Below are 23,553 nucleotides of genomic sequence, written 5' to 3' on the forward strand. Positions count from 1 at the left end.
GTACAAACAGGGCAACAGAGAACCTGAACCTCACCTGGAAAAGCAAAATTCACCTCCAAGAGCTGGAGAAGAGAAGGACCTGGGACCAGCCCCAACTTTTGGGCCCTAACTATGAGCCAACCTCAGGGACAGTCCAACACCAGCCCCAGCTGCGTGGTGAGAACCCAAGGGACAAGAAAACCAACCCATTGAATCCTAGAAATCTGTTAGGATAAAAAATGTCCAGGCGGGTGATGCCAGCCACTTCAGAGCACACTTCTTTTCCAGGAGATTGTGGGAGTGGTACTGCTCACTATCACCAGGAAATGTGAAATCCAATCTCTTCAAGCCTCGGCCTGATGCCAAATGGGATTGCAGAGACTGTACAGATTACTGTGTGCCCCAGGAAACCATTGAGTTGGGGTTAAGTAGGGATTTTTAAGAAGAAACAGCTCTGCTGGGCACTGATGTTTATCTCTGCTCAAAAACCCATTTGAAGGGCCATTGAGTTGACAAGGAATCCTATTTGTAATGAGAAAACTCAAGGCAGAAACTATTGTCAGAGGATGAAGATAGAGGAAGACAGGTTTTGACTTAAATATTAGAGATCTTAAACATTATAGGAGATCTTTCTATAGTCTTTCTATAGTCAGAGTCATGCAAAAAGGAAATAGATGCTTTGGGACACAGTGAGCTCCCATAACTGGTAGAATATAACCTTAGGCTCAGTCAGTTTATGGGTAGTTATAAGCCACAGGATGGGGTAGATGGATGGGGATGGAGTAGAACTCCATGGTGAGATTACTTCCAATGAAATGCTCAGTCGTGTCCAACTCTTTGCAGCCCCATGAATTGTAGCCAGTCAGGCTGCTCTATCCAAGGAATTCTCCAGGCAAGAATCCTTGAATGGGTTGCCATTCCCTTCTCCAGAGGATCTTCCCTAACCAGGAATCAAACTTAGGTCTTTTGCATTGCAGGGAGATTCTCTACCATCTGACCCACCAGTGAATCCCAGCTTCCAATGAGACATTCTTAGAATAAGAAACTCTCTTTACCAAAGTAACAGGATAATTCTGATCCCAAAATCCCATTTTCCCCATAACCATCAAGTGAAGCAAATTCCCTGGCATTGAGCCAGTCTACTGTAGAGTGGCCAGTCCAGTATCCATCATCCAGAAGCCTGTTTCTTCCTCCTCTTGCTTCTACCCAATAGAGATGAAAACTCTATGCTTATTCCCATTACTATAGATGAGACTGTTGAAAAGCTTTCTGCTCCTCAGGCTCCTTGGGAAACTGAAAGTTTAGTTTACAAGAAAAGGTTTTCATCAGAAGCAGGAAAGTGAGAGGTGCCCAAACAACCTTGAGAAATGGGTTGGGGGTTTCTTTTTGTGCTTTGTCAAGTTTTAAGACTCATAAATGAATGATTTCTATCATCTGCCAAGTTTTAAGGTGTGTTTGTTGCCATAAAAGTTAGCCCCTCTATAAAGACTTGAAAGAATTCACTGCTGATAGAATTTGGCCCTTATGCCTTCAAAGGAGAAATGCATACTTAGAAGTTTTATGATAATTTCTGTGTCGGTTTTCTGAGATTGATGTACACACATAACTAAATTTCAGTGATTTATATTTTTCCAGAAATTGCCCATCATGAAACTTTTTCTTTCAATAGATGACATTCTCTTAGAGTTCTATTGTTGTTGTGTTGTATTTTGCAGTTTTAAATATAAGAAGAACTTACTGAAAGGCTAAGGGATAAAACAGGTGAACACACCAAACTTGAGAGTCACAGGGCTCATTAACCAGTTCACCACATATTGTGGAATCTCTGTGTAAAATCAGATTTGTGGTTGAGCTGGTGCTATGCGGTTTATTAAGAAGATGACATCTCTCTGACTTACCATACTCTCTACTGAAGATGAATGAAAATTTACTTTTAGCTGAAGGTATTTCCACATTTCTTACACGTGCTGGGCTTCTCTGTGTATGGCCTTTCAAATGCAGAGTAAGAGATAAGGTTCAAGAGAAAACTTTATCATAATCAGTACATTCAGAGCTAACTCTAAATTTTCTAAAATATTCAGTGAAGATTTATAACCTTCACTGACTTCTCTCCAGTATGAATTTTCTTCTGCTCAATGAGATGTTATCTAGGTAAAGACTTTTCAATATTCTTTAGAAGTACAGGATTTCTCTCCAGCCTGACTTCAACATTGAATGAGGTGCAACATACAAATGAAAGTTTTCCCACATTCAGTAAATTCATAGGTTTTCTCTCCAGTATGAATGCTCTGATATCATGTGGGGTTCAAATTTTTAATGAAGGCATTTCCACACTGATTTTATACCCTTTTATAAAAAGGGTTATTACTACAAGGAGCAAGCTGTGGCAGATTTCCACAGTATTTAAATTGATGATTCTTTCCTACACAACTAACTCTAAATTATGTTTCAAACTCTAGGTTGAAAAAGTTTTTGCCTTAAAATATAGTCTGATATCAGAGGAAGCACTTGTCCAATTTTCTTAGTCACTGCTTTTTTTCTGTCTGTACTTTATTGAAGCTGGATGCAACTTGTCTCCCAAGTCTTGTTGCCAATCTATCTGTTCATCATCTTCTCAAGCTTCTTCTGAACAAACTTCCTTTCCACTTCTTTCTCCACCATCCAGAGTTCATCTTCATGCTTCAACAGAGGATCACATCCAGCCTGATCAGTTCACAACCTGCTACTGGGGAAATGACACAGCACTAGAATGTTAATGCTGGAGCCAAAGTTCTCTCCTAAAACTCGGCTGAGCCCTGGGGCCTCCCGGCCTTCTGAAGGATGAGGACGGTGCACAAAGAAGTGACCTTCCTATTTTCACGCCATGTGGACCCAGGGGCTGGACTGACCCACGGACAAAGACCAAAATGTCTGGGTTGTTCTATATATCAATATAAATTGGCCCCATGTTTACATATTCTTGTTATTGACCGAATTCAGTTCTTGGCAGTTGTAAGACTGACGTTTTCATTTTAATTTGGTTGTAGGCTTTCTTAGCTTCTGGAGACCACCACATGTCCTGAATTTCTGTCCCTCTTACTCCATCTTCAAATACAGAAATAGTATGTCAAATTCTCATCTTTCATCTTTCTGACTCACTTTTCTACCTCTTATTTTTCTAGTTTTGTGAACTTTCATGATTAAAATAGGACACCTGGATAATTTAGAGCCATCTCCCACTCTCAAGGACCTTAACCTTGATCACATCTGTAAGACATTTTTGCCTCCTAAGTTTACACAGTCTCAGGTTCAGGGATTAGTACATGGCCATAACACAAGAAAATAATGAGTATAGATAGTGAAGAAAAATTATATGGATGGTCTGTGTCTGACCCCTGGGATATTCCAGAATTTAGAGATTGAAGAGATATGAAAGAAACTAGTCAAAGCAACTAGGGAGCTACCACTGAGTGTGAGAGAAAGGATTGAGACTGTTGAATGCAAGGTGATGCAGGGATTCAAGCAAAGACAGCTCCATTGCTGTTGAAGGGAGATTGAAGGGAGATGAAACAGGTTGTCTATTAGATTTAATGATAGTTTAATGAAGTTTCCTACTGACTTGAACAAAAGAAGTTCTATTGGTGTGGTGGGAATAAAGCATGATGAGAAAGACCCAGAGAGAGAAATGAATTAATTCAAATAAGGTATACAAATGATTAATACACAGGAAGTGATGTTCAACCTTGTTATCATTATTGTTGTTGTTGTTCCGTCACAGTCATGTTTGGTTCTTCACAAACCCCATGGGTTGCAGCACTCCAGGTTTCCCTGTTCATCACCATCTACCAGACTTTGACAAAGTTCATGGCCATTGAATCAGTGATACCATTCAACCACGTCATCCTCTGTAACTCTCTTCTCCTTCTACCTTCAATCTTTTTCAGCATCGGGTTTTTCCAGAGTCAGCTGTTGTCATCAAGTGGCCAAAGTATTGGAGCTTCAGCTACAGCATCAGTCCTTCCAAAGAGTATTCAGTATTGATTTCCATTAAGATTGACTGGTTTGATCTCCTTACTTTCCAAAGGATTCTCAAGAGTCTTATCCAGTACCACAGTTCAAAAGCATCAATTCTTTGGTGCTCAGCCTTCTTTATGGTCAAACTCTCACATCCATATATGACTACTGGAAAAACCATAGCTTTGACTATATGGACCTATGTCACACAGTGATGTCTGCTTTTTAAAACACTGTTGAGACTTGTCATAGCTTTCCTGCCAAGAAGCAATATCCTTCTAATTTCATTAATCATTAGGGAAAAGCAATTCAAAAATGACAATGAGATATTACATCACACACACTAGGAAGGCTATAATTTAAAAATGCATAGTAGTTATACACAGAAATTCTCCTATAATGCTGGTGGCAATGTGAAAATGGTGAAACTGCAGGTAGAATATAGGAATAAAGGAATGAGAGGAGGATGGACTACAAGAAGCATGTTGAAGAATAGCCCAATGGAAGATGATGATTGGTTGGATGTCCTGAGAAATCTGTATGCAGGTCAAGAAGCAACAGTTAGAACTGGACACAGAACAACAGACTGATTCCAAATAAGGAAAGGAGTATGTCAAGGCTGTATATTGTCACCCTGCTTATTTAACTTATATGCAGAGTATATCATCCATAATGCCAGGCTGGATGAAGCACAAGCTGGAATCAAGATTGTTGGGAGAAATATCAATAACCTCAGATATGCAGATGATACCACCCTTATGGCAGTAAGCAAAGAAGAGCTAAAGAGCCTCTTAATGAAAGTGAAATAGGAGTGTGAAAAAAGATGGCTTAAAACTCAACATTCAGAAAACTAAGATCATGGCATCTGGTCCCATCACTTCATGGGAAATAGACGGGGAAACAATGGAAACAGTGAAAGACTTTATTTTATTGGGCTCCAAAATCACTGCAGATGGTGAGTGCAGCCATAAAATTAAGAGACACTCACTCCTTGAAAGAAAAGCTATGACCAACCTAGACAGCATATTAAAAAGCGGAGACATTACTTTGCTGACAAAGGTCCATCTAGTCAAAGCTATGGTTTTTTCCAGTAGTCATGCATGGACGTTAGAGTTGGACTATAAAGAAAGATGAGCACCAAAGAATTGATGTTTTTGAACTGTGGTGATGAAGAAGACTCTTGAGAGTCCTTGGACTGCAAGGAGATCCAACCAGTCCATCCTAAAGGAAATCAGTACTGAATATTCATTGGAAGGACTGATGCTGAAGCTGAAATTCCAATACTTTGGCCATCTGATGAAAATGGACTCATTTGAAAGGACCCTGGTGCTGGGAAAGATTGAAGGTGGGAGGAGAAGTGGAGGACAGAGGATGAGATGGCTGGATGGCATCACTAACTCGATGGACATGAGTTTGAGCAAGCTCTGAGAGTTGGTGATAGGCAGGGAGGCCTAGTGTGCTGCAGTTCATGGCATCACAAAGAGTTGGACACAAATGAGCAACTGAACTGAACTGAATTTACCTGGATGCCTGGAATAATGGAGGAAAAAAGAGTCAGAATTAGTGAAATTATAATCCTCTGTAAACCCAAATCAGGCATATTACTTTATTTGGGAAACTTAAATGTGGTGTTTAACATCTGTAAGTTTTATTTTTCCATCTCTTCAGTAGAAATTTCTGCCTCACAGTATCATTGAATGTTTAAATGAAAAACTTATGTAAAACATATTGAGCAGACCTCTGAATAACAATGTCAGGGCAGCTAGTTGGAAGACTGTGCTGCTGAAATCCAAAACACACCTTGTAGAGAGAGGAAGAACACTTACAAAACCGGAGATTGAGAAGCATGTCCTCTCAGAATGTTTCCTCTGAACTGAGGTCAAGGTCCCCCTTTCCAGGTCTCCCATTGTTCATTTAAGGGGTAATTCCTCTATTAGCCACCAGCTGATTCATCAACAGTGAACTCAGTCCATATTGCAGCAGCAGCATCAGAGACTAGGTCCTTGGGAGAGGAACAAATGAAGAATATTCCCATCCAATACTCCAGGATTCACTGACCATGTAGAGAAAGGATAAGATGTGAAATCTGCAATCACTCAGTGTTGGATTTAAGGCTTTCCTCTGTCACCAACCAGCTTGGGAATAACAATTACTGTCCTGTAAAATACAGAACATGGTACCTACCCTAGAGGGTTCTTGTGAGAATTAGAAGAGATAATGTTTGTAGAGTGACTGTCAGGGAATGTTTAACAGGAGGATTCCTACGTGCTGCTTCTCACAAATTCTCTGTTTCTTATCACTTCTTATTCCGAGAACAAGTAGAGCTGCATGCAGCTCTCAGGACTGAGACCATGAAAAACAGTATCTGCTTGGATTCCTTTCAGTAACTCCCTTCAGTGACTCTTTTCAGCATCAGCGACCTCATATGTATTAGACTATCCATATTGTGGCTATTGATAAAATTTCATCCTGTGTACGGACCTAACAGAAGCAGAAGATATTAAGAAGAGGTGGCAAGAATACACAGAAGAACTGTACAAAAAAAAATCTTCATGGCCAAGATATTCACCATGGTGTGATCACTGACCTAGAGCCAGACATCCTGGAATGTTAAGTCAAGTGGGTCTTAGAAAGCATCACTATGAACAAAGCTAGTGGAGGTGATGAAATTCCAGTTGAGCTACTTCAAATCCTGAATGATGATGCTGTTAAAGTGCTGCACTCAATATGACAGCAAATTTGGAAAACTCAGCAGTGGCCACAGGACTGGAAAAGGTCAGTTTTCATTCCAATCCCAAAGAAAGGCAATGCCAAAGAATGCTCAAACTACTGCACAGTTGCATTCATCTCACGCGCTAGTAAAGTAATGCTCAAAATTCCCCAAGCCAGGCTTCAGCAATATATGAACATGAACTTCCTGATGTTCAAGCTGGTTTTAGAAAAGACAGAAGAACCAGAGATAAAATTGCCAACATCCACTGGATCATGGAAAAAGCAAGAGAGTTCCAGAAAAAGATCTCTTTCTGCTTTATTGACTATGCCAAAGCCTTTGACTGTGTGGATCACAATAAACTGTGGAAAATTCTGAAAGAGATGGGAATACCAGACCACCTGACCTGCCTCTTGAGAAACCTATATGCAGGTCAGGAAGCAACAGTTAGAACTGGACATGGAACAACAGACTGGTTCCAAATAGGAAAAGGAGTACATAAAGGCTGTATATTGTCACCCTGCTTATTTAACTTATATGCAGAGCACATCATGAGAAACGCTGGACTGGAAGAAGCACAAGCTGGAATCAAGACTGCCAGGAGAAATATTAATAACCTCAGATATGCAGGTGACACCACCCTTATGGCAGAAAGTGAAGAGGAACTAAAAAGCCTCTTGATGAAAGTGAAAGAGGAGAGCGAAAAAGTTGGCTTAAAGCTCAACATTCAGTAAAAGAAGATCATGGCGTTTGGTCCCATCACTTTATGGGAAATAGATGGGGAAACAGTGGAAACAGTGTCAGACTTTATTTTGGGGGGCTCCAAATCACTGCAGATGGTGATTGCAGCCATGAAATGAAAAGACGCTTGCTCCTTGGAAGGAAAGTTACGACCAACCTAGATAGCATATTGAAAAGTAAAGACATTACTTTGCCAACAAAAGTCCGTCTAGTCAAGGCTATGGTTTTTCCTGTGGTCATGTATGGATGTGAGAGTTGGACTGTGAAGAAAGTTGAGCACCGAAGAATTGATGCTTTTGAACTGTGGTGTTGGAGAAGACTCTTGAGAGTCCCTTGGACTGCAAGGAGATCCACCCAGTCTATTCTAAAGGAGATCAGTCCTGGGATTTCTTTGGAAGGACTGATGCTTAAGCTGAAACTCCAGTACTTTGGCCACCTCATGCAAAGAGTTGACTCATTGGAAAAGACTCTGATGCTGGGAGGGATTGGGGGCAGGAGGAGAAGGGGATGACAGAGGATGAGATGACTGGATGGCATCACCAACTCGATGGACGTGAGTTTGAGTGAACTCCAGGAGTTGGTGATGGACAGGGAGGTCTGGCGTGCTGCAATTCATGGGGTCGCAAAGAGTCAGACACGACTGAGTGACAGAACTGAAAGAGCTGAGTAATCATCTTACTAAAGATATGTAAGCCTGCATTTTTGCTAATAAAATACCTTTGCTCCATCAGAGCTTGGGTCCCCTTGTCTTTCCTTCCTTCCTTCCTTCTTTCTTTCTCTCTCTCTTTCTCTTTCTTATCGTCGATTCTGAACCACCAGGTTCCAGTCCATTAAAGGACCGCAACAAGTGATGCCCAGAACAGGGACTCTGGTATACGTGGCATTTCGGATGGAGTGACTCAAGGCCTATTGAGGTTGGGACCTAATGAGGTCGGTAAGTACTAAGACACAGGTCAAATGGCTGGAAAGCCCCATCCTTTCTCTACTTTACTTCACCATTTGTTTAAAACTCAGGGGCTTTTGGTTTCAAGCCAATGAATAGAGGCTTGCTTTCAAACATTGGTTAAATGTAATCCTTGGTTCCCTGATAAATGCAGTTTTGACTTAGAAATTTGGCACTGGGTCAAAGAAAATGTTGAACGAGCCGCCACGCAGGGAAAAAAATATTCCAGTTGATTTCTGGCCCCTATGGGCTCTCATTAGAGCTGTAATTCTGCCATTTCAAGGTAAATTCTAGCCCTCCCAATATTCAACAACAGACAGAACACTTAATACATGAATATAAATTAAATGATAAAACTTTACAAAAGGCCCAATTAAAACAACATAAAATATTTCAGAATTTTCCTACAAGCCCTGCCCCAGCTACTCCAAATGCTCCTCCTCTGCCAACAGGTGCAACTCCAAAAGTCTCTCCTTTGCTAGAACCTAATGGTTCTAACAATGACTCTCCTGAGACACTTTTTGACATCAAAACTGGAAATACTTTTTTAGATAATAATGGTAAGTCCTTAGCACAGACTCATATTTGCAAAAAAATTGGCCCTTACTCACTCTCCTCTACGACAGAGGCTCTCTGAATTACTGGCTTTGCAATCACAAGTCTCTGAAGCCAATGGGTTTTCCATCTTCCCAGTTTTAAGAAATCCCGATGCTCAAGGGCACATAATACCTCAATATGAAGGTATTAGTTTTTTTTTACATGCAACAAATGAAAAAGGCTATTAACTATGTATGGCCCACATTTGCCTTTTACTAAAGAGTTTCTGAATGTTGTGGTATCTTCTATTGGAAGCTTTATTCTCTATGATTGGCAAGTTTTAATGAAAGCTCTCCTTAAACCAGGAGAATATCTTCAATGGACAATGTAGTTTCATGATATAGCCAGAGATCATGCTAACAAGAAAGCTCGAGCTGGCACTCCCCAAAACCAAATTACTTTTAAAATGTTAACTGGCACCAAACAATTTGATACCAAAGAAGCTCAAATACAATGCCCTCCTTTGTTGCATGAACAATTAAAAACAGTGGCCTTGAAGCTTGGGATCGAATTACTCCTCAAGAAGAGCCTACAGGTAGCTACACTAAAATATTAAAAGGACCTAATGAAAATTATGCTGATTTTTTAGCTAGAATAGAAACTGCTATTTCCTGTACACTAATCAGAGAAGAAACCAAAGAACAACGAGAGAAAGTATTTACTTATGAAAATGCATATCAGGAATGTCAAAAAGCTATTGCTCCAATTCGTGCTGCTGCTGCTGCTGCGTTGCTTCAGTCGTGTCCGACTCTGTTCGACCCCATGGACTGCAGTCTACCAGGCTTCTCCATCCATGGGATTCTCCAGGCAAGAACACTGGAATGGGTTGCCATTTCCTTCTGGGACTGAAACTATTTTTGATTATCTGAAGGCTTATCGAAATCTAGGATCAGAAACTAAAAGATGCAAATGCTAGCTGACACAATGGCTGCTGTCTTTAGAAAGGGAAATAAAGGATGCTTTACATGTGAAGATAAAAACCATTTAAAAAGGGGCTGCCCTAAGAAGACTAATAAAAAACCTACAAAAATCTACCCTCGCTGCCATAGAGGAATGCACTGGGCCAAAGACTGTAAATCTAAATTTGATATTGAGAGAAAACCTATTCCAGGAAACTCCAAGCAGGGGAACCCCCAGTTCCCCTTCAACAAAAACCAGGGGCAAATCTATCTTTTAATAATATACTGTAATAGATGGGGAAACAGTGGAAACAGTGTCAGACTTTATTTTGGGGGGCTCCAAAATCACTTCAGATGGTGACTGCAGCCAAGAAATTAAAAGATGCTTACTCCTTGGAAGAAAAGTTATGACCAAACTAGATAGCATATTGAAAAGCAGAGACATTACTTTGCCAACAAAGGTCCATCTAGTCAAGGCTGTGGTTTTTCCAGTGGTCATGTATGGATGTGAGAGTTGGACTGTGAAGAAGGCTGAGCGCCGTAGAATTGATGCTTTTGAACTGTGGTGTTGGAGAAGACTCTTGAGAGTCCCTTGGACTGCAAGGAGATCCAACCAGTCCATTCTGAAGGAGATCAGCCCTGGGATTTCTTTGGAAGGGATGATGCTAAAGTTGAAACTCCAGTACTTTGGCCACCTCATGCAAAGAGTTGACTCATTGGAAAAGACTCTGATGCTGGGAGGGATTGGGGGCAGGAGGAGAAGGGGACGACAGAGGATGAGGTGGCTGGATGGCATCACTGACTTGATGGACGTGAGTCTGAGTGAACTCCAGGAGTTGGTGATGGACAGGGAGGCCTGGCGTGCTGTGATTCACAGGGTCACAAAGAGTCGGACACAACTAGGCGGCTGAACTGAACTGAACTACAAAAAGGAGAAATGATATTTTTGACACTGAATGGCTATGATATTCTTTAGACTCCAGAGAAAACTGATTAAAATAAAATCTTTTTTGAAGTTGCAAAACCAGTTCTTCTTACACATGCAGTTAGGAAAAGGTTGACTTGTTAAAATACTTTTTTGGAGCTCCAATTCTGCCTGGGAAACAAACTGGCCTAAGAAAAAACCTAAAGTTAACTCTTATCACGTCCTTGGGATACACAGTCCACTCTATCTGGGACTCCAGCCATAAACAAATTGGTGGAACTCAAAAAAAAAAAAAAAAAAAAGGACAAAAAGAATTTTTAAATTTCAAGTGGAAAACTATGTCTATCTATCTAAAATTATCTATGTCTCAATGTATGTCTTTATTTTTAGATAATATGAAGTTAATGAGCTCTATTTAAATTCAAGTTCACATGGACTGAAAAATATTCAATATTAAATATAATGTTTATTTAAATATAAATATATAATTTAAATATAATTGTTTGCTAATCTAATTAAGACATGTCTTAAGTCATCAACATTGTATAATACTTTTATTATGCCTAAGTTTAAGATAAAACTAAATTTGTCAACAAAAAACTAACTCTTTATATATATATATATATATATATATATATTAATAAGATGAAAACTTTTGGATAAACTCTATTAAAAATAATTAAAATTTTTAAAATGTCTATCTAAAATAATCTCTTTGACTTAAATTTTTTTTTTAATTTTATTTTATTTTTATTTTTTTCCCCTCCTTCTGCTGTTTATTTTTTTTTAATTTATTTCTAATACATGTGTTCCCCATCCTGAACCCTCCTCCCTCCTCCCTCCCCATACCCTCCCTCTGAGTCGTCCCAGTGCACCAGCCCCAAGCATCCAGTATCGTGCGTCGAACCTGGACTGGCGACTCGTTTCATACATGATATTATACATGTTTCAATGCCATTCTCCCAAATCTCCCCACCCTATCCCTCTCCCACAGAGTCCATAAGACTGATCTATACATCAGTGTCTCTTTTGCTGTCGCGTCCACAGGGTTATTGTTACCATCTTTCTAAATTCCATATATATGCGTTAGTATACTGTATTGGTGTTTTTCTTTCTGGCTTACTTCACTCTGTATAATAGGCTCCAGTTTCATCCATCTCATTAGAACTGATTCAAATGTATTCTTTTTAATGGCTGAGTAATACTCCATTGTGTATATGTACCACAGCTTTCTTATCCATTCATCTGTTGATGGACATCTAGGTTGCTTCCATGTCCTGGCTATTATAAACAGTGCTGTGATGAACACTGTGGTACACGTGTCTCTTTCCCTTCTGGTTTCCTCAGTGTGTATGCCCAGCAGTGGGATTGCTGGATCATAAGGCAGTTCTATTTCCAGTTTTTTAAGGAATCTCCACACTGTTCTCCATAGTGGCTGTACTAGTTTGCATTCCCACCAACAGTGTAAGAAAGTTCCCTTTTCTCCACACCCTCTCCAGCATTTATTGCTTGTAGACTTTTGGATTGCAGCCATTCTGACTGGTGTGAAATGGTACCTCATAGTGGTTTTGATTTGCATTTCTCTGATAATGAGTGATGTTGAGCATCTTTCCATGTGTTTGTTAGCCATCTGTATGTCTTCTTTGGAGAAGTGTCTATTTAGTTCTTTGGCCCATTTTTTGATTGGGTCATTTATTTTTCTGGAGTTGAGCTGTAGGAGTTGCTTGTATATTTTTGAGATTAGTTGTTTGTCTGTTGCTTCATTTGCTATTATTTTCTCCCATTCTGAAGGCTGCCTTTTCACCTTGCTAATAGTTTCCTTTGTTGTGCATAAGCTTTTAAGTTTAATTAGGTCCCATTTGTTTATTTTTGCTTTTATTTCCAATATTCTGCGAGGTGGGTCATAGAGGATCCTGCTGTGATGTATGTCGGAGAGTGTTTTGCCTATGTTCTCCTCTAGGAGTTTTATAGTTTCTGGTCTTACGTTCAGATCTTTAATCCATTTTGAGTTTATTTTTGTGTATGCTGTTAGAAAGTGTTCTAGTTTCATTCTTTTACAAGTGGTTGACCAGTTTTCCCAGCACCACTGGTTAAAGAGATTGTCTTTAATCCATTGTATATTCTTGCCTCCTTTGTCAAAGATAAGGTGTCCATATGTGCGTGGATTTATCTCTGGGCTTTCTATTTTGTTCCATTGATCTATATTTTTGTCTTTGTGCTAGTACCATACTGTCTTGATAACTGTGGCTTTGTAATAGAGCCTGAAGTCAGGCAGGTTGATTCCTCCAGTTCCACTCTTCTTTCTCAAGATAGCTTTGGCTATTCGAGGTTTTTTGTATTTCCATTCAAATTGTGAAATTATTTGTTCTAGCTCTGTGAAGAACACCGTTGGTAGCTTGATAGAGATTGCATTGAATCTATAGATTGCTTTGGGTAGTATACTCATTTTCACTATATTGATTCTTCCAATCCATGAACATGGTATATTTCTCCATCTATTAGTGTCCTCTTTGATTTCTTTCACCAGTGTTTTATCGTTTTCTATATACAGGTCTTTAGTTTCTTTAGGTAGATATATTCCTAAGTATTTTATTCTTTCTGTTGCAATGGTGAATGGAATGGTTTCCTTAATTTCTCTTTCAGTTTTCTCATTATTAGTGTATAGGAATGCAAGGGATTTCTGTGTGTTGATTTTATATCCTGCAACTTTACTATATTGAATCATTGATTCATTACTATATTGAATCATTGATTAGTTCTAGTAATTTTCTGGTGGAGTCTTTAGGGTTTTCTATGTAGAGGATCATGTCATCTGCAAATAGTGAGAGTTTTACTTCTTCTTTTCCAATTTGTATTCCTTTTATTTCTTTTTCTGCTCTGATTGCTGTGGCCAAAACTTCCAACACTATCTTGAATAGTAATGGTGAAAGTGGGCACCCTTGTCTTGTTCCTGACTTTAGAGGAAATGCTTTCAGTTTTTCACCATTGAGGATAATGTTTGCTGTGGGTTTGTCATATATAGCTTTTATTATGTTGAGGTATGTTCCTTCTATTCCTGCTTTCTGGAGAGTTCTTATCATAAATGGGTGTTGAATTTTGTCAAAGGCTTTCTCTGCATCTATTGAGATAATCATATGGTTTTTATTTTTGAATTTGTTAATATGGTGTATTACATTGATTGATTTGTGGATATTGAAGAATCCTTGCATCCCTGGGATAAAGCCCACTTGGTCATGGTGTATGATCTTTTTAATGTGTTGTTGGATTCTGATTGCTAGAATTTTGTTAAGGACTTTTGCATCTATGTTCATCAGTGATATTGGCCTGTAGTTTTCTTTTTTTGTGGGATCTTTGTCAGGTTTTTGTATTAGGGTGATGGTGGCCTCATAGAATGAGTTTGGAAGTTTACCTTCCTCTGCAATTTTCTGGAAGAGTTTGAGCAGGACAGGCGTTAGCTCTTCTCTAAATTTTTGGTAGAATTCAGCTGTGAAGCCGTCTGGACCTGGGCTTTTGTTTGCTGGAAGATTTTTGATTACAGTTTCAATTTCCATGCTTGTGATGGGTCTGTTAAGATTTTCTATTTCTTCCTGGTCGAGTTTTGGAAAGTTGTACTTTTCTAAGAATTTGTCCATTTCTTCCACGTTGTCCATTTTATTGGCATATATTTGTTGATAGTAGTCTCTTATGATCCTTTGTATTTCTGTGTTGTCTGTTGTGATCTCTCCATTTTCATTTCTAATTTTATTGATTTGATTTTTCTCCCTTTGTTTCTTGAGGAGTCTGGCTAATGGTTTGTCAATTTTATTTATCCTTTCAAAGAGCCAGCTTTGGGCTTTGTTGATTTTTGCTATGGTCTCTTTTGTTTCTTTTGCATTTATTTCTGCCCTAATTTTTAAGATTTCTTTCCTTCTACTAACCCTGGGGTTCTTCATTTCTTCCTTTTCTAGTTGCTTTAGGTGTAGGGTTAGGTTACTTATTTGACTTTTTTCTTGTTTCTTGAGGTATGCCTGTATTGCTATGAACTTTCCCCTTAGGACTGCTTTTACAGTATCCCACAGGTTTTGGGTTGTTGTGTTTTCATTTTCATTGGTTTCTATGCAAATTTTGATTTCTTTTTTGATTTCTTCTGTGATTTGTTGGTTATTCAGCAGCGTGTTGTTCAGCCTCCATATGTTGGAATTCTTAATAGTTTTTCTCCTGTAATTGAGATCTAATCTTACTGCATTGTGGTCAGAAAAGATGCTTGGAATGATTTCTATTTTTTTGAATTTACCAAGGCTAGATTTATGGCCCAGGATGTGATCTATCCTGGAGAAGGTTCCATGTGCGCTTGAGAAAAAGGTGAAATTCATTGTTTTGGGATGAAATGTCCTATAGATATCAATTAGGTCTAACTGGTCTATTGTATCATTTAACGTTTGTGTTTCCTTGTTAATTTTCTGTTTAGTTGATCTATCCATTGGTGTGAGTGGGGTATTAAAGTCTCCCACTATTATTGTGTTCTTGTTAATTTCTCCTTTCATACTTGTAAGCATTTGTCTTACATATTGCGGAGCTCCCGTGTTGGGTGCATATATATTTATAATTGTTATATCTTCTTGGATTGACCCTTTGATCATTATGTAGTGACCATCTTTGTCTCTTTTCACAGCCTTTGTTTTAAAGTCTGTTTTATCTGATATAAGTATTGCTACTCCTGCTTTCTTTTGGTCTCTATTTGCATGGAAAATCTTTTTCCCGCCCTTCACTTTCAGTCTGTATGTGTCCCCTGTTTTGAGGTGGGTCTCTTGTAGACAACATATGTAGGGGTCTTGTTTTTGTATCCATTCAGCCAGTCTTTGTCTTTTGGTTGGGGCATTCAACCCATTTACGTTTAAGGTAATTACTGATAAGTATGATCCCGTTGCCATTTACTTTATTGTTTTGGGTTCGAATTTATACACCGTTTTTGTGTTTCCTGTCTAGAGAATATCCTTGAGTATTTGTTGGAGAGCTGGTTTGGTGGTGCAGAATTCTCTCAGCTTTTGCTTGTCTGAAAAGCTTTTGATTTCTCCTTCATACTTGAATGAAATCCTTGCTGGGTACAATAATCTGGGCGGTAGGTTATTTTCTTTCATCACTTTAAGTATGTCTTGCCATTCCCTCCTGGCTTGAAGAGTTTCTATTGAAAGATCAGGTGTTATCCTTATGGGAATTCCCTTGTGTGTTATTTGTTGTTTTTCCCTTGCTGCTTTTAATATTTGTTCTTTGTGTTTGATCTTTGTTAATTTGATTAATATCACATTTGTTTTATAAAGGAGAGAATTTTCTTACTCTGAAATTTTATACCAATTTATATCAATTTCACTATCATTATTCAGAATTCTTTATCAGGTAGATTCCCTATCTCTTCCTCTTTTGTTTGGTTTGGTGGGCATTTATCCTGTTCCTTTATCTGCTGGGTATTCCTCTGTCTCTTCATCTTGTTTAAATTGCTGAGTTTGGGGTGTCCTTTCTGTATTCTGGCAGTTTGTGGAGTTCTCTTTATTGTGGTGTTTCCTCACTCTGTGTGGGTTTCTACAGGTGGCTTGTCAAGGTTTCTTGGTTAGGGAATCTTGTGTCAGTATCCTGGTGGGTGGAGCTGTATTTCTTCTCTCTGGAGTGCAATGAAATGTCCAGTAATGAGTTATGGGATGTCTATGGTTTTGGGGTGACTTTGGGCTGCCTGTATCTTGGAGCTCAGGGCTGTGTTCCTTGCTGCTGGAGAATTTGCTTGGTATGTCTTGCCCTGAAACTTGTTTCACCCAGAGAGGTTTACAGTGTTATATGGAGAAGAGAAGAGTGAGGAGGGAATTAGAGATGACCCAAATGAGATGAGGTGGAATCAATAGAGGAGAGAGTGGGCTATTCAGTAATCTCTTCCTTATGTGCACTCCACAACTGGACCACTCAGAGTTGTTCACAGAGTTATACAGAGAAGAGAAGAAGGAGGAACGTGGCAGAGGTGGCCAGGAGGATAAATGGGGGAAATGAAAAGGAGGGAGACAGATCCAGCCAGTAATCAGTTCCCTAAATGTTCTCCACCGTCTGGAAGACACAGAAATTCACAGAGTTGGGTAGAGTAGAGAGGGGTTAGGGAGGAGACACAGGCGACCTGGTGGAGAAAAAGGAGAGTCCAAAGGGAGAGAGAGCAGTTAAGCCAGTAATCTCGCTCCCTAGTGAAAAATGGGTAGTGAAGATTGGGTTCTTAAAGGTACAAAATTGGTAACAAATACATAAAAGCGAAAATTAAAAATCTAGAGTAGAGTTTGAAATTTCAAAAATACCATGTTAAAGAAAAGAAGAAGGAAAAGAAAGAGAGATAAAATGAACAAACAAAAACAAACAAGGTCGTGAAAATTATAAAGAAAATATAGGTACAAAATTGATAACTAATACCACAAAGCAAAAGTTAAAAATCTAGAGTAGAGTTTGGAATTTCAAAAATACAATGCTAAAAAAAAGAAGAAGAAAAAGAAAGAGAGAGAGAAAAAAAAAAAAAAAACAAGAACAAACAAAGTCACATAAATTATAACAAAAAAAAATACAGGTACAAAATTGATAACAAATACCAAAAAGCATAAATTAAAAATCTAGAGTAGAGTTTGGAATTTCAGATATACAATGTTATTTAAAAGAAGAAGAGAAAGAAACAGAGAAAAAGAAAAAAGAAAAAAGGGTCACAGAAATTATAAAAAAAAAAAAACTATAGGTACAAAATTGATAACAAATACCAAAAAGCTAAAATTAAAAATCTAGAATAGAGTTTGGAATTTCAAAAATATAATGTTATAGAAAAGAAGGGGAAAAAAAGGTCAAAAAAACTATAAAATATATATATATATATATATATATATATATGAAGTTTGCTTTAAAAAAAATAGGGTCTTTTTTTTTTTTTTTTTTTTGCAAGGTAATCGGTTATAAAAGTGGAAATTAAAGGAATAATAGAGAATTTAAAATTTTTTTTAATTAAAAAAAAAGAAAGAAAGAATGATCGTACAAATAGTAAAAATATGTCTAGGACTTTCTCTGGTTTTGTTGTGAGTATTGTGGGTTCAGTTCATTTTTGGCTAGTTCCTTGGTCCGACTTATATTTCCCAAGATCTATAGGCCCCTTCCTGTGTAGTTGGTAGTAACCACAGGGTTTTAATCTATTGCCTGTAGCTTCCAAGGCGGTTCCCTCTGTTATAGCTTCTTCTGTTTGCTGGTCTCTTCAGTGTCTGGTTTCCGCCCTGACACAAAGGGTACAGTGGAGGACACTTTTTTTTTTTTTTTTTAGGCTCACTTGTTCAGTCGTGCTGAGGGGAGGTAGGGAGGGATGCTGCAAACAAATAACACTGGCGTGTGCTCACAGTGCCTCAGCCACACTGGGTCTGCCCCGCGTTCATGGCGCATGTAGCCTCCCTGCCCACGCTGCTCAGGCTCTAGGTTGCTCCGCCGGGAACCATCCTTGGCCGGCCCTGGGCTGCCTGTACTTCCCAGGTCCAAGCCACTCAGGTTCAGGCACTTGGGTAGTCCTCAGAGGCGCAGACTCTTGGTTGGGCCTGAGTTTTGTGCCCTTCCCAGATCTGAGCAGCTCAGGTGATGAGGTGTTTGGCGCACGCGATTGCTGCGACTTATTGCCTCTCTGCCGCTCAGTTATCTAGGTGTGCACCGGCACACCTTCTCAGGCAGATGTTGACCGTCCAGACCCCCAAGAAGTTTTAGTTAGCAAAGAAGCCTGCTTACAGTTTTATTGATAATGTCTCTCTGGGGCTGCGATTGTCCCCTTCCAGCTCTGGCTGCCTGTCACCGGAGGGGGATGGTCTGCTGCCAGCTATCTCTGTTCAGTCCTTTGTTCTGTGCGTGGGCCTGGCGGTGTCTTAGGTTAGGGCTGGCTTTTCGCGTGCTAGATATCCCACAGTCTGGTTTCCTAGCCCAAATTATTTCGCTCAGATAGCACTCGGGGTATTCAGGCCAGATTCTTACTCTAAGCGATGCAGCCCGCGCCGCGCCTCCCTGCCCAGCCCCCACTTGCTAATGGCGGATGCAGGCGTCTGTGCTACTTCTCCGCTGCTGGAGTTACCGTAGGGCTTGAAATGTGCGGGTTTTAATTGTTTATTTATTTTTCCTCCCTGTTATGTTGCCCTCTGTGCTTCCAAGGCTCGGCACAGATTCAGCAGTGAGAAGGTTTCCTGATGTTTGGAAACTTCTCTCTTTTTAAGACTCCCTTCCTGGGACGGAACTCCATCCCTCCCTCTTTTGTCCCTTTTTTTTGTCTTTTATATTTTTTCCTACCTCCTTTCAAAGACTTGGGTTGCTTTTCTGGGTGCCTGATGTCCTCTCCCGGCATTCAGAAGTTGTTTTGTGGAATTTACTCAGTGTTTAAGTGTTCTTTTGATGAATTTTTGGGGGAGAAAGTGTTCTCCCCATCCTACTCCTCCGCCGTCTTAGCTCCTCCCCCAGCCTGACTTAAATTTCTACAATTGTACTAAACTAAATGATAAAAGTTTATTAAATAACTAGGTCATTTCCAAATAAAGTAAGATTTTTAAACATTAATTACTGAACACTAATTTCCTCTTTACAAAAAGTTTTTCTTACAGAAAAACTAAAGAGATTTTAAACTATTAACAAATATAAATAATATATATATAATAATATAAAATATAATAAATATGTTCACCAATCTATAAAATGCTAATAAACAAGACACTTCATAGTTGCTAAAGAAAAGTAATATATATGCTTTTAATAAAAAGATATAAAAAATGGCAAATAAAATGATGAATACAAAAATATAAAAAAGGTTTATAACAAGTGAAAGATAATTTTATGGCAAATGAATATAACGCATTGCCCTGAACTTTCTTCCTCTTCCTTCTTACATGTCTCGATCAATACAAATTCTTCTTTTATATGGGCCACACTTCCCCGAGGTGAAACTACACGAGACGTTATAACCCACTTGTTAGCTTACTTTGCAATAATGAAAATACCTAATTCTATAAAAACAGACAATGGCCCTGCCTATAGTTCTAAGCGGTTCAAACAATTTTTGCATTAATTCTCTATTAAACAAATTATAGACATTCCTTATAATCCACAAACACAAGACATAATTAAACACATTACACACTGAAACTACAAATAAAAAATTAAATAAGGGTGAATACACAGAAACACTTTTATCTTTCTTATCCAGAGCAGACTTTACTAGATTCCAATGTAATATATTCTTTAAGCCTATAACTATTGTTAATATAGCTTTATTTCTGTTTCCAGTCTGTCAGATTCTTAAAATAAAATAACATCAGCTTCAGTGCCTATTTCACAATACAAAACAAAAACAACATTAAAAAAAAAAAAAAAAAACACCATTTGCCAAATAAGTTATTTGTTCCTAAAAGTATCAAAAGTGCAAAATATTCATCTTCTTTTCAGGTCTGTCTTGAAAGTATAATCATCTTCCTTGACACACTGAACAGAGAGATTCAATAGCTGCCAGGCTGTGTTTCTTCTCCAGGGACAAGGTCAGGTATTTGGACATGAACAGCGTTTCATTTGTCAAGTTGTTCTGCATAAGCTTTTCAGTAATTTCACTTAAGAAAAAATGTTTGAGTGTTTGTTCCTAATCCTTTGCCCCAAATAACACAAACCATTTAAAACACAGTCAGATCCCATTTCTTTTTATATCAGGAAAAATGTATATACTGAATGAGGAAGAACTCAACCCATTATTTCAAAACCACAGCCAAATTTTCATGGTTAGTCAATGATGGCAGGAAGACTGTGGTGCCTCATGGAAGTTAGGGCAGGCTTGCTTACTGACACGTTCCTTGGTTGGAGCTGATGAACTCTATGTTAGACAGACTGTGCCACCGACACCTGGGCCTAATGAAGAAAAAAAAACATTTTTTTAATGGGTGCATATGTCTACAAAGTCACGTTTTAGGCCAGTGACTGTCCCATCTGTTAAACATGAGACATAAACTGTATCAACCAGAAAAACCTATCTCTAACACTATCAGTGTTGTCAGTTCCAAGACACCCGAAGACCAAGAAGTTAACTTAAAGCCAAAATTGGGTCTGTTTGATTTGCATATGTGAAAAAGAGAAACAGTAGCATTGGCTGAGCAAGATGGTGCCTCATACATTTGACACAAAAGTAAACAAATTCATGGAAATAACACTCAGGAGGAAAGGCTTAGGTAGTCAAGAGTTAAGGTCAATTTAAAATAAAAGCTTCTCAGTGTCCTCTTGGGGGACATTATCTACCAGTCCCCAAACTGATCTCTAGATGATTTTTTTTGGACTGAAATATTTCCTAGGAATGTTTTCATCATTATTGCTTTCCTTTCTTTATATAACTATTGTTAATATAGCTTTATTTGTTTTAAATTTTTTAAACTTGCAAGGAGATATTTTGACAAAAGCAGAAAAACATTTTGAGACATTGAAGGACACCTCCCTTCCTTTGCCCATTTGGTATCAAGACGGGTTAACTAATCAACGGAAATCTAGAAAACTAATCTTACAGGGAAAGGGGTATGCTTCTATTTCTCCAGATGGATTCAACGAACTCACATGGCTTCCTCTTCAAAAGATTAGACCTGAGGGGGCCCCCAATATTCAAACTAGAGATGAAACAACAAAAACCCCAGGAGGAAGAAATTCCAATACAAGCCATGGCAGCTTTAAAAATTTCCAAAAGACGCCGAACTCAACGTCATCGACCTCATGATCTCCCTACTTGGGGACAGATAAAAACCCTTTCTAATCAAGCTGAACCTCTGATTTCTCAACAGGAAATGCCTCAGAATCCTGAAAATATTTTTTTCACTATGCTTGCTTTGCTTGCTTCTGCTTCCCCTGCTCAGGCTGACTTGATTGATTACACTTATTGGACTTATGTATCTAACACCGCCCCCCCCCCCTTTTATTGCAGGTTGTAGAGTGGACAGATATAGGACTAATCGTATCCACTAATGACTCAACACATATGCCCCCTCCTTGGAGTTTGGAGGGGCCCTCTCATCCTGAGGAAGAAGGAAGACTAATTAACATTTCTCTAGGCTATGAAATCCTTACTTTATACATAGGCCCAATAAAATTATGTATTAATGTTAATCAACAAACATGGGCTTTCATCCTGCCTCCAAAAAGGGAACTTCCACACAGTGCGTGGACTATTTACTGTCCTGTCCTTTTATAAAAACCATGTCAATACTCCCAAAACTCTAGGAAAAGGACAAAAGTTAAAATGTAAGGGGTTTACTTATAAAGACTTTAAATATACTCCTGTTTATTGAGATAAATGTCAAGCTAAATCAGGGAAATTAATATTTATGGCCAATTACACCATTGTTGACTGGGGACCCCATGGTATGTGGGTATCTAACTGCTCAAAGGATATTAAAGAATAGCAAGAAGAGATAAGAAAGCCTTCTTCAGTGATCAATGCAAAGAAATAGAGGAAAACAACAAAATGGGAAAGACTAGAGATCTCTTCAAGAAAATCAGAGATACCAAAGGAACATTTCATGCAAAGATGGGCTCGATAAAGGACAGAAATGGTATGGACCTAACAGAAGCAGAAGATATTAAGAAGAGATGGCAAGAATACACAGAAGAACTATACAAAAAAGATCTTCATGACCCAGACAATCACGATGGTGTGATCACTCATCTAGAGCCAGACATCCTGGAATGTGAAGTCAAGGGGGCCTTAGAAAGCATCACTATGAACAAAGCTAGTGGAGGTGACAGAATTCCAGCTGAGCTATTCCAAATCCTGAAAGATGATGCTGTGAAAGTGCTGCACTCAATATGCCAGCAAATTTGGAAAACTCAGCAGTGGCCACAGGACTGGAAAAGGTCAGTTTTCATTCCAATCCCAAAGAAAGGCAATGCCAAAGAATGCTCAAACTACCACACAATTGCACTCATCTCACACGCTAGTAAAGTAATGCTCAAAATTCTCCAAGCCAGGCTTCAGCAATATGTGAACCGTGAACTTCCTGATGTTCAAGCTGGTTTTAGAAAAGGCAGAGGAACCAGAGATCAAATTGCCAACATCCGCTGGTTCACGGAAAAAGCAAGAGAGTTCCAGAAAAACATTTATTTCTGCTTTATTGACTATGCCAAAGCCTTTGACTGTGTGGATCACAATAAACTGTGGAAAATTCTGAAAGACATGGGAATACCAGACCACCTGACCTGCCTCTTGAGAAATCTGTGTGCAGATCAGGAAGCAACAGTTAGAACTGGACATGGAACAACAGACTGGTTCCAAATAGGAAAAGAAGTACATCAAGGCTGTATATTGTCACCCTGTTTACTTAACTTATATGCAGAGTATATCATGAGAAACGCTGGACTGGAAGAAACACAAGCTGGAATCAAGATTGCCAGGAGAAATCTCAATAATCTCAGATATGCAGATGACACCACCCTTATGGCAGAAAGTGAAGAGGGACTAAAAAGCCTCTTGATGAAGGTGAAAGTGGAGAGTGAAAAAGTTGGCTTAAAGCTCAACATTCAGAAAATGAAGATCATTGCATCTGGTCCATCACTTCATGGGAAATAGATGGGGAAACAGTGGAAACAGTGTCAGACTTTATTTTTGGGAACTCCAAAATCACTTCAGATGGTGACTGCAGCCATGAAATTAAAAGATGCTTACTCCTTGGAAGGAAAGTTATGACCAACCTAGATAGCATATTCAAAAGTAGAGACATTACTTTGCCAACAAAGGTTCATCTAG

At 38.8% G+C, this 23,553-nt stretch overlaps 1 protein-coding gene across 1 annotated transcript in view; it reads right to left on the reverse strand.

Moving 5' to 3' along the window:
* Positions 1-20,105: 20,105 nt before the first annotated feature.
* The window catches only part of LOC113884691, a 49,520-nt gene continuing 46,072 nt past the window's right edge, over positions 20,106-23,553 (reverse strand). The window contains exon 5 of the mRNA XM_027529553.1: positions 20,106-20,681. The gene's annotated coding sequence lies outside the window, so the exon portion shown is untranslated. The remainder of the gene's footprint in view (positions 20,682-23,553) is intronic.

This window comes from Bos indicus x Bos taurus, chromosome 3, assembly GCF_003369695.1.
Source record: "Bos indicus x Bos taurus breed Angus x Brahman F1 hybrid chromosome 3, Bos_hybrid_MaternalHap_v2.0, whole genome shotgun sequence".
NCBI lineage: Eukaryota > Metazoa > Chordata > Mammalia > Artiodactyla > Bovidae > Bos > Bos indicus x Bos taurus.